We start from the raw sequence: 9,456 nt of genomic DNA on the forward strand, positions 1-9,456 counted from the left end.
TAAAAATTAAAATAAAATAAAATAATCAGGCTTTTCAAGCTCGAGCCGAGGCCAACCCGCACTACTCCCACCATTGTCTCATGGTTCTGAATGTAGCTATGGAATTCCTTGTATTGCCATTCATTCTTCCATTGCAAGGTTGGACTTTGGTTCCCATTGTCCATCTATATCTACATACTTATGTCTATACTCTATTGAAGGAAAATAGGCACCCTTTCATTCAAAAAAGAACCAGGAAACTAAGCCCCTCACAAGAGAGAACCTACCAGATATAAACTCAACTAAAAAGTAAGCAGTAAGTGCGGGCCTAAAGTGCAGAAAGATAGGATTACAACAAAAGCAATTACGACTACACCAGAAGATACTTCTTAGCAAGGATTGTTGAACCGTTGCCAAGAATTATATCGGTCATAAACTGGTTCGGTACAATATGCAGATACGATGTGTACTAGTATGTACTCTACTGATCCGATGTGTATCAGAACTAAGGGATCCAAGTTTCCTATGCCTTGATCTAATCTAGAAAGATTCTCGAATCCAAATTTTGTGTTTCTTGATCTCAAATATGATGATTTGGTTATTTTAGATGCAAATCATCATTGATTGAGAGATGGGGAGGCTGAAGGGCCTTGGATCTATAACCTTCAAGAATGTGTAGTTAATGAGATATGCTTACTAGAACCAAAGCGAGGAAGAGGGAGAGGGGAGAAGGAAAGAAGAGAGATAGACATGCTTTCCTAGGCTACGGACAATGCCTCCCTCAAATCCAAGCCCCCAATCCCTCAATCCAACCTAGAAAGGTCCTCTAATAGAAACTTCTTGATCTCAGGTCTGACGGCTTGGATGCTTTTTGGTGTATATCATCATCAATAGGAGATGGGGATGCTGAGGGGCTTCAGATAGATGACCTTTAGGAATGACTAGTGGATGAGCAATGCTTTTCAGAACCAAGTGAGAGAGAGAAAGGGTGGTGAGAGAGAAGAGAGATCAACTGGCTTGGGCCACAAAGGATACCTCCCTCGAATTTAAGGCCATGATCCCTAGATCCATCCAAGAAATATCCTCAAATCCAAGCACCATCCGAGAAATATCCTCAATTCCAAGCTTTTTGATCTTAGATCTGATGGCTTGGTTTCTTTATGGTACATACCATCATCGATTGAGAGATCTAGAAGGGTCCTTAGATTCGATGTGGAGCAAGATCCATCACATCAGAAAATCGAGTCGCAAGCAAAACTTTCTAGGGGCTTAACATGGTCATACAACGTCCGGTTGAGATGATCTTTGTTTTTTTTAAATGGGGCAACTATTTGAAATCTACGTCATGATGCCATGCCCTTTAGGAGGTGGTGCCAATAGCGATTAAACCCAAATTGCATCGTTTGGGGGCTAGAAATGGGCTTTGTTTTTTTTAAATGGGGCAACTATTTGAAATCTACGTCATGATGCCATTCCCTTTAGGAGGTGGTGCCAATAGCGATTAAACCCAAATTGCATCGTTTGGGGGCTAGAAATGGGCCAGTCAAACTAAAAGTTTTCTTTTCAGGTAAAACTTTGACCAAACATATTTCAATCCTATAAGAATCAAATAGAATAACAGAAGATAGAGTATATGTAGAAGTCGAGATCTACCTTCTGCAGAATTTTAGATTTTTCGAGTTTACTTTTACTAATCATGTCTATTTTAGGAAAGAGAATCCAATTAGAACAAGATGAATCCGACCCAAATTGTGTAAGGATGAACCTCACCATTATAAATAGAGGCTGTGTACCTTAATTTTAAATGATCAATAAAAGAAAAAAGAATAAGTCCTACTTTTACAAGTCTTCCACCTTTTTTTTTAAGAGATTCGAGTGGAACAGATTAAGAAAATTCTTCCTTCTCCCTGATCGAATCAGACCAGAAGGTCGAGAGGCTTAAGATCCATGACCTTCATGAAGGAACAACAAATGAAGGATGCTATCAAGGGGGTAGATAGGCAAACTCTCGATGGGAGGAGCATCAACATTAACGAGGCACAATCCCGAGACACTACAGGTTCTGTAGCTGTGGATGTTGCTGTGAGAGTGGAATAGCGATATTCAAAATATTGGAGAAGGATAGGACGATAAAACGAGAGAAGAGAGCAATAAGGAGATGCGCTAGAAGCTTCAAGAGTGGGTGGAGTCGACTGGAAGTTTTGAGAGAGAGCGAGAAGTGGAGTGTGCCAATGAGGAGATGAATTGATGAGGAGATGAGCTAGAACAAAAAAATAAACTATCCCAAACCAAACCGAAGGGCCCTTTTTTACCAGTAATTGATCGATTTGGGACAACACACCCCAAACCGAATAGTTTGAGATGGTTGCTCGTTCTTGCTTCTTACATTTATATTTCTAGACCACAATAGGCTAAATATAACAGACAATAAAGGCAACAACTAGCTTGTTTAAAACACATCCACCACAATACAATGGGTGGCAACATAGACTATCACTTGCCAGAGAAGCCATTGCCTTCCATGGTAAACCAGAAACCGATTGCTCCTCTTGTCATCACAACCGCCAAACATAATAACATGGCTACCTCTTATTGTTACTACTCCAAACAATTTTTATTTGCCATAACTCATTAACCAACGCTACTATTCGTCATTTCAATTATTAAAGTAAGCCAAGTTCACTATTAGTAATACCTTGGCTCTCTTGAGAGACCTTCACAACGTAGTATGCTTGCCAGCAAACCACCACCTTGAAACGATGAAATCCAGAGAAGAAAGTAGGAAAGAAAAAAGGCGCAGGCCAAACCTACATCTAGTTATATCTCATCAGAAGGACAAGATTTGGCCTCCCTTTTAACCCACATCCTACTAGATGGTTGCCTCCTTTGCCATCATAAGGCCTATCCTCAGAAAAGAAAAACACTATGAGCCTGTTTGAGAAATGTAGCAGGATTGGAGTAAATTCTTGTTGGATTCATGGAGTAGATAGTCTATTTAGGTAGGGTCCATATCAACCCTATACTTTTTATCTCAAGTTCAGTGGGAGAAAAAAAAAAAAATCTTCATGGATTCTTTTTTTTTCTTAGTAGACCATCATGCCTGATTTCTATAGGAAATCTTGTCTGATCTTGCTGAATTTTCCAAATAGGCCCTAAAAGGACAAAAAAAGAGGGGGAAGATAAGAGAGCAGGGAGAAAAGAGTAGGAAAATGGAATAGAGAAAGTGAAAAAGAGGGGAAGGAAAATCGGAAGATCAAGCCGTTGAGCAAACACAAAAAATTTAAAAAAGTAAGAGAGAAAAAGGAGCAAGAGAAGAGAAAAGGAAAGAGGAGCAAAAAGAAGGAAAGAAGGGGAAAAGAGGAGGGAGAGGATGGTCAATAAAAGGTGGGCAAACAACAAGAATGGACTAGGGTTAGAAAGATAATAAGGTTGCTACTCCTCTTAAGATAAAAATCAATGATGGCCAATCAAATTAAAGATCGATCATGGTTAAAAATGCTTAGAGATCAAAAAATTGCATCTTTTGGTAGTCCCTAATCTATAATCAAGTTGGTGCAAAAATAATGATTAAAATGATGTGAGTCCACCATATTTTGCTATGATTTAAGTATTACAAATATTAGTTTTCAATCTATATATTTGAACATTTGTAGATCATGATATATCCATAAGATGGCTTCTTAATTTAAATGCTTTATCATGTATTTTAGAATAGTAATAAATGAAAATCAACCATTTGTGTGTCCACATAATGTGTATGTTAGAGACTACTAAAATATGTGATTTTTAATCTCTAGATATTTTTTGTAATATAAATCACAATTAATATTATGGATTTTTAATTGGATGCTCCATTTTTTATTTCGGACTTGAGAGGAAAAGTAAACTTTTCTCCTAGAAGAAGCGTGTATGTGTATATTCATCTTGAGAGAAGAGGGCATCTACTCCTCTCAATTTTTAAAGCAATAATATGTCATCCAATAATAAAGATCCATTAAGTAAAATGGATCTTTATTAATCGTGATCTATGCCATTAAAATGTGTAGAAATAAAAATCACTTATACTATGAAATCATATTTTATTATAACCCAAGCATTAAAATTTATTGATTCTTAATCGATGGCATTTTAATATGTTTAGATCATGATCAATAAAATAGATTTTCAACTGTTATATCATATATTTTAATGAACTAACATAATGGAAACTTTTCATTTTGGTATTCATATGATTTATAGCTTAGAGACCAACAAAATATATGCTTTTTGATTTCAAGGCACTTTAATAACGTATATCATAATCAATTTTTTGGATTTACAATTGGGATGCTCCACTGTTGAATTTGAAATTGAGAGTTGATACCATCTCCTTTGGAGAGGAGCAAATCCATACACACACACACATAGAGAAAGAGAGAGAGAGAGCATGGGTGGGAAAAATTAATCCAACGCACAAAACCTAACCCAACTTGATCCTATTTGGATCGGGTTGGCGTCAAGAGTTTTTAATTAGTGTTGGGTATAAGGTAGATTTTTTAATCCAAACTTCAAATGAGTTAGGTAAAGCTTTGACCCGACTTAGATCATTAGGCTAGAGTTATATTTGGATTGAAATAGTTTATGTTGGGTTGAGTCATCATCTTGGATAAGAATTTTTTAATGGTTGATTTTTTTGATACTAATTATTTAAATTATTTTAAAAATTACTAAGTCGGTAAGAATTGCAAATATTGGATTGGATAGTTCTATTTGGGATAAATTCTTGCAAGATAGAGTATGTCTGTTAGGTCCCAGCCCGTGAGAAGGAAAAAAAGAAGTTGGAATGGAGATAGTTGATTTGAAGCCTCTCTTTGGGTGAGAGGAAAACCCTCACATATGTCCTCTACTCTGGGTGAGAGAAACCCATCCACACACTCACAAACCCACGTAAAGAAAAACCCATAACATCCAATGTACATTGGAAATAAATATAAAAAAAATAACTCCTCTCCATGTTTGCTCACTCAATCTCCCATTTATCCTCCCGCCATAACTCCTTGATAATTGACTTGTGAAAGGTGACTTATGAAAGGCTGGGCCTTCACTTCATCAACTCGTTTTTCCATATCTTCACATGGGATCTGGGTGCATGGCATCCACTTAACTCGTTCCCCACGTCCTCGCGTGGAAGCTGAGTGCATGGCGTTCGCTCCCAATCTCAAATGTGCTCCGCTTTCTATCTTCGCAACAGAACCATCACCGGATTGATTCTTTCTTCTGCGAACTTGGCGCTGCGTTTCATGTGTCGACCACGTGGTCGATGGCTACCAAATAGCAGGATCCATCATCCCTCCCCCCTTCGGCCAAAATCATGTCCACAAGGTTTGCTTTCCAACGATAATCTTTGATGGTTGCTGGCTCCATCGCCATGATAGTCGACTTTGCCCCTGCTGGGTCCTTCCACATCCTCCATGCGATTTGCTTCTATCAGATAGGCATGTGGAGTCTTGCACCGATGCATCGGAGTGAACTTCTCGTTGCATTTGAAGTAGAGTCCTCGTTCCCATCATTGCTGCATCTCCTTCCATGATATTGTCGGATCGGTGCTGGAGCAGAAAGCCACGATGCAGGAGTAGACGAGTTTGATAGTCCACCGCTATGGGCTGCATTTTGCTTTTGCTCCAGCCTCTCCTGCATTCGAGCAATTGTAATTGCTTCCCACAGGGAATGAGGTTGTCTCATGCATACCTCCTTCATGATCCCTTCCTTGAGTCCTCCGACGAAAGTGCCAAGGAGTGCGTCCTGTGGCCAGCCCCGAACTCGGTTAGCCAACTTCTCAAACTCATGTTGGTACTCCCTCACTAAGCCTTGTTGCTGAACACGGGAGAGCTTTTCATTGAAGTTCACATACTTGTTGGGGCTGAATCGAGCCAACAACTCTCGTTCAAACACCCTCTAAGTGATGATGGCTTCTTCATCCTGGTATGCTTTCCTCAACCATTGCCACCAGCGGTTGGCCTCCTCGTCGAGATAGAATGAAGCATTGCATCCATCGATTGGCCGAAACTCCTTGGCCATCGAAATATTGCTCCGCACGGTCCAACCAGACAATTGAGTCATCTCTAATGAACCGTGGAAGATCCATTCTCGGGTGTCATTAGGGACCTGCATACTCCTCCACTCGTTCGATACCTCCTCCTCTTGGTGAAGTTGGTAGTGGTGACAGCTGCTCGGATGGCGGTTGTGGCTGCACGGTGATTTGGAGATGGCGGACAACCTCCAAGACCTCAGTGAGCCGCCCATCCACCCGTTCCTCCAAGCCACGCAACTCATCTTGTCGGATGCTTAGCTCGGCTTCCATCCGCTCGATCCTCTCCTTGTTCATCATGGCTCTGATACCAGATGTTAGGTCCCAGCCCGTGGGAAGGAGAAAAAGAAGTTGGAATGGAGATAGTTGATTTGAAAGGCTCTCTTCGGGTGAAAGGAAAACCTTTATATGTGTCCTCTACTCTGGGTGAGAGGAACCCATCCACACACTCACAAACCCACGTAAAGAAAAACCCATAACATCCACTGTACATTGGAAATAAATATAAAGAAAATAACTCTCCTCCACGTTCACTCACTCAACCTCCTATTTATCCTCCCACCATAACTCCTTGATAACTGACTTGTGAAAGGTGACTTGTGAAAGGCTGGAACGTCACTTCATCAACTCGTTTTCCCACGTCTTCGCGTGGAAGCTGAGGGCAGGGCGTCCGCTCCCAGTCTCGAACGTGCTCCGCTTCCCTTGTCTTCGCAACGAAACTATCACCGGAACGATTCTTCCTTCTGCGAACCCGGCGCTGCGTTCCACATGTCGACCACGCGGTCGATGGCTACCAAATAGCGGGATCCATCAATGCTAGAGTCAAATGTTTAATTCAAATAAATGATTGGTGGAAATAGGTCGAGTGGTCTTGACAGATCAGGTGGGTTGGATCGAGTATAGGCTATGCTTTTGTTTGTCGTTGTCCTTGCCGAACGTAACCTGAACCCGATGCAACGCATTGCGAAGGGGGGGACCTAGTTTTAATCCACTTTTGTGATCAATAAAAATTTTTATTCTGGATTTGAGTCGAAGGGGGCAAAAAAGTGTTCAGTTTGTTTCCTGCCTTTGAGAGCCAACGGATTAAATAGTAGGCTGGATGCAGTGCAAACATAAGAGTTAGGCTACTGGGGCCAGCATTTTCCATTTTTTAAATGGTTGTCCAGTAAAATGTTCGTTACAACTGATTAATGATGAGTAAACTTTTTTTTCATCCCTAGTCCAATTCTTTCAATCAACATCAATGATGAGATCAATATTTAAGTTTGAACAATTTTGATGGGTCCTAGTCAGAGGAAGGAGCTAGTCGAGAAAGAGAGAGAGAGATGGTTTATTTACTCCTCTCTTCGGGTGAGAGAAAAATCTATGCAAGCAACGCTCTACCTTTTTCTTGAGGTGAGAGCAACTCGATTACAACAAAAAAAGAAAGCAATACTCAGAACTCAACTATCTCCTCCTCCTTCCCAGCTCTTAATCGCCTCCCCATGACGTGATACCGGAGCCTTCACTCATTAGCACCGTTCCCCGTGTCCTCGCTTTGGAGCATAGCTACTACCTTTCTTCCCACGTCTATGTGGAAGCCAAGCCATCATGCGTCATCACCGTTCCCCACGTCCTCACTTCGGAGCACCTCTACCGTCTTTCTTCCCACGTTCTCATAGGAGCCGGGCCATCATGTGTCAACACCGCGCCCAAAGTCCGCGCTTCGGAGAGCATGCATGGTGGTTCTTCCTCCTCCGTCTTCGCGACATGGTTCTTCCTCGTCCGTCTTCACGACATGGCTATCAGCGGAGCAGGGCCGGCCCGACCCTTAGGCGACCTAGGCGGTCGCCTAAGGCCCCGGCCTAAAGGAAGGCCCCGCAAGGCATAGGCTCAAAGAAGAGCGAAGCGAAAATTTTAAACTTCGCTGCTATAGTGCTACGGCTACTTCCCGCCGCACTAGGGGCTACTCTCCATTGCACCAGGGGCTACTTCTCATCGCACCAGAGGCATCAGAGGCTGAAAAGACATGGAAAACATTCTGAAAAGCGTGGAAACAGAGTGAAAAACAGAGGTCCCATCGCACTGTTGCAGGCTTGCAGCCAGGAAAGAGAAACTCCATTGACTCTTCTGGTCTTCTCCTTTGTTCCTTTGATGTACCTTTGAGGACATCCTCTTCGAGGAGGTGGTGAAGAGGAGGGGCACCGTGACGTGGTCGATCCACCGGCCGACAACCATCTTCGGCTTCTCCCCATCGAGCCTCATGAATTTGGTGGAGACTCTCTGCGTCTACGCCGCCATTTTCCGCCAAAAGGGGGCTCCTCTCCTGTGGCTAGGGGGCCGGGTGGCTTGGGAGGGGTTTAGCAATGCCTCCGATGCCGACCTTATCGCCGAGCAGCAGATCTGGACGGCGGTTGATTCATATGCCAAGAACGAGGCCTTCAACTATAGCAACGCGGATGTGTTCAAGTGGAAGCACTTTGTGGCCGTTGCTGGAGAAGGCGTTTGGAGTGGAGTGGGTCCGATACCGGGGGGAGGAGGCTCGATTTAAGCTAGTGGACGCCATGAAGAGAAAAGAAGCATTGTGGGAGGAGATGGTGGCAGACCCCGGGTTTGCACCGACGAGGTTGGAGGACCCAGCAGAGCTCTCGCTCCATTTTTCTTCCAAGTAAGAAACCAACAGCTTACCTCCCTCTCCATCTCTACCTGTCTCTCTTGTGCATTAATCGTTTTTTGTTGCCTATCAACTGGTTGTTGAATTGCCTTGCTTTGTTCTATGGATTATTTTTTATCGACGGACTCTATGTTGAGATCACTTTCTTGTATACCCCTTCTTTAAAAATTTTGGTTGCCAATGATTTGTCCAAGTTACTCTTTTCCATGGGCTTATATGAGGAGAAATTTGAAATAGGGTAAAGAGAAATTTGGAAGCTTTGGCCTTTTACAGTGTTTTTTTTCCCTTCTTCCTTTGTTGGTGGAGGAAAACATTGAGCTACATCCGCATTTTTTTTTATAAGAAAGGTACATAAGCAGTATTGCCAAGCATTATCTAATTTATTTAATCAGTTTCATGGGCTCTTTTTTAGAGTAATTACTTTTCCGTGCTTCCATTCAAAAATTATATTAAACTGAAGAGGCTTCTTGTCTATTTTTGTTAGATTCATGCATCTTTGTTGAAATAATGTACTTGACAGCAATCTATTTCTATATCATTTTTTTAAGCATTTTATACATATTAAAAAAAAATATTATAAAAAAAAGGCCTCCTTCATTGAGTTTGCCTTAGGCCCCCAAATGTATTGGGCCGCCCCTGCAGCGGAGCCACGTGCATGGCCCCTCGTCGAGAGCCCTCCTACTTCCCACTTCATCGTGGTAAACTCCTCCGTTTTCTCCTACGAACCAGACACGGAGCTGTCAAGGCCTTGGCTGTC

General features: G+C 42.2%; 1 pseudogene; it reads left to right on the plus strand.

Moving 5' to 3' along the window:
* Window positions 1–8,183: 8,183 nt before the first annotated feature.
* LOC103696245 lies at window positions 8,184–8,697 on the plus strand (annotated as a pseudogene).
* Window positions 8,698–9,456: the final 759 nt, after the last annotated feature.

This window comes from Phoenix dactylifera, unplaced genomic scaffold, assembly GCF_009389715.1.
Source record: "Phoenix dactylifera cultivar Barhee BC4 unplaced genomic scaffold, palm_55x_up_171113_PBpolish2nd_filt_p 000876F, whole genome shotgun sequence".
NCBI lineage: Eukaryota > Viridiplantae > Streptophyta > Magnoliopsida > Arecales > Arecaceae > Phoenix > Phoenix dactylifera.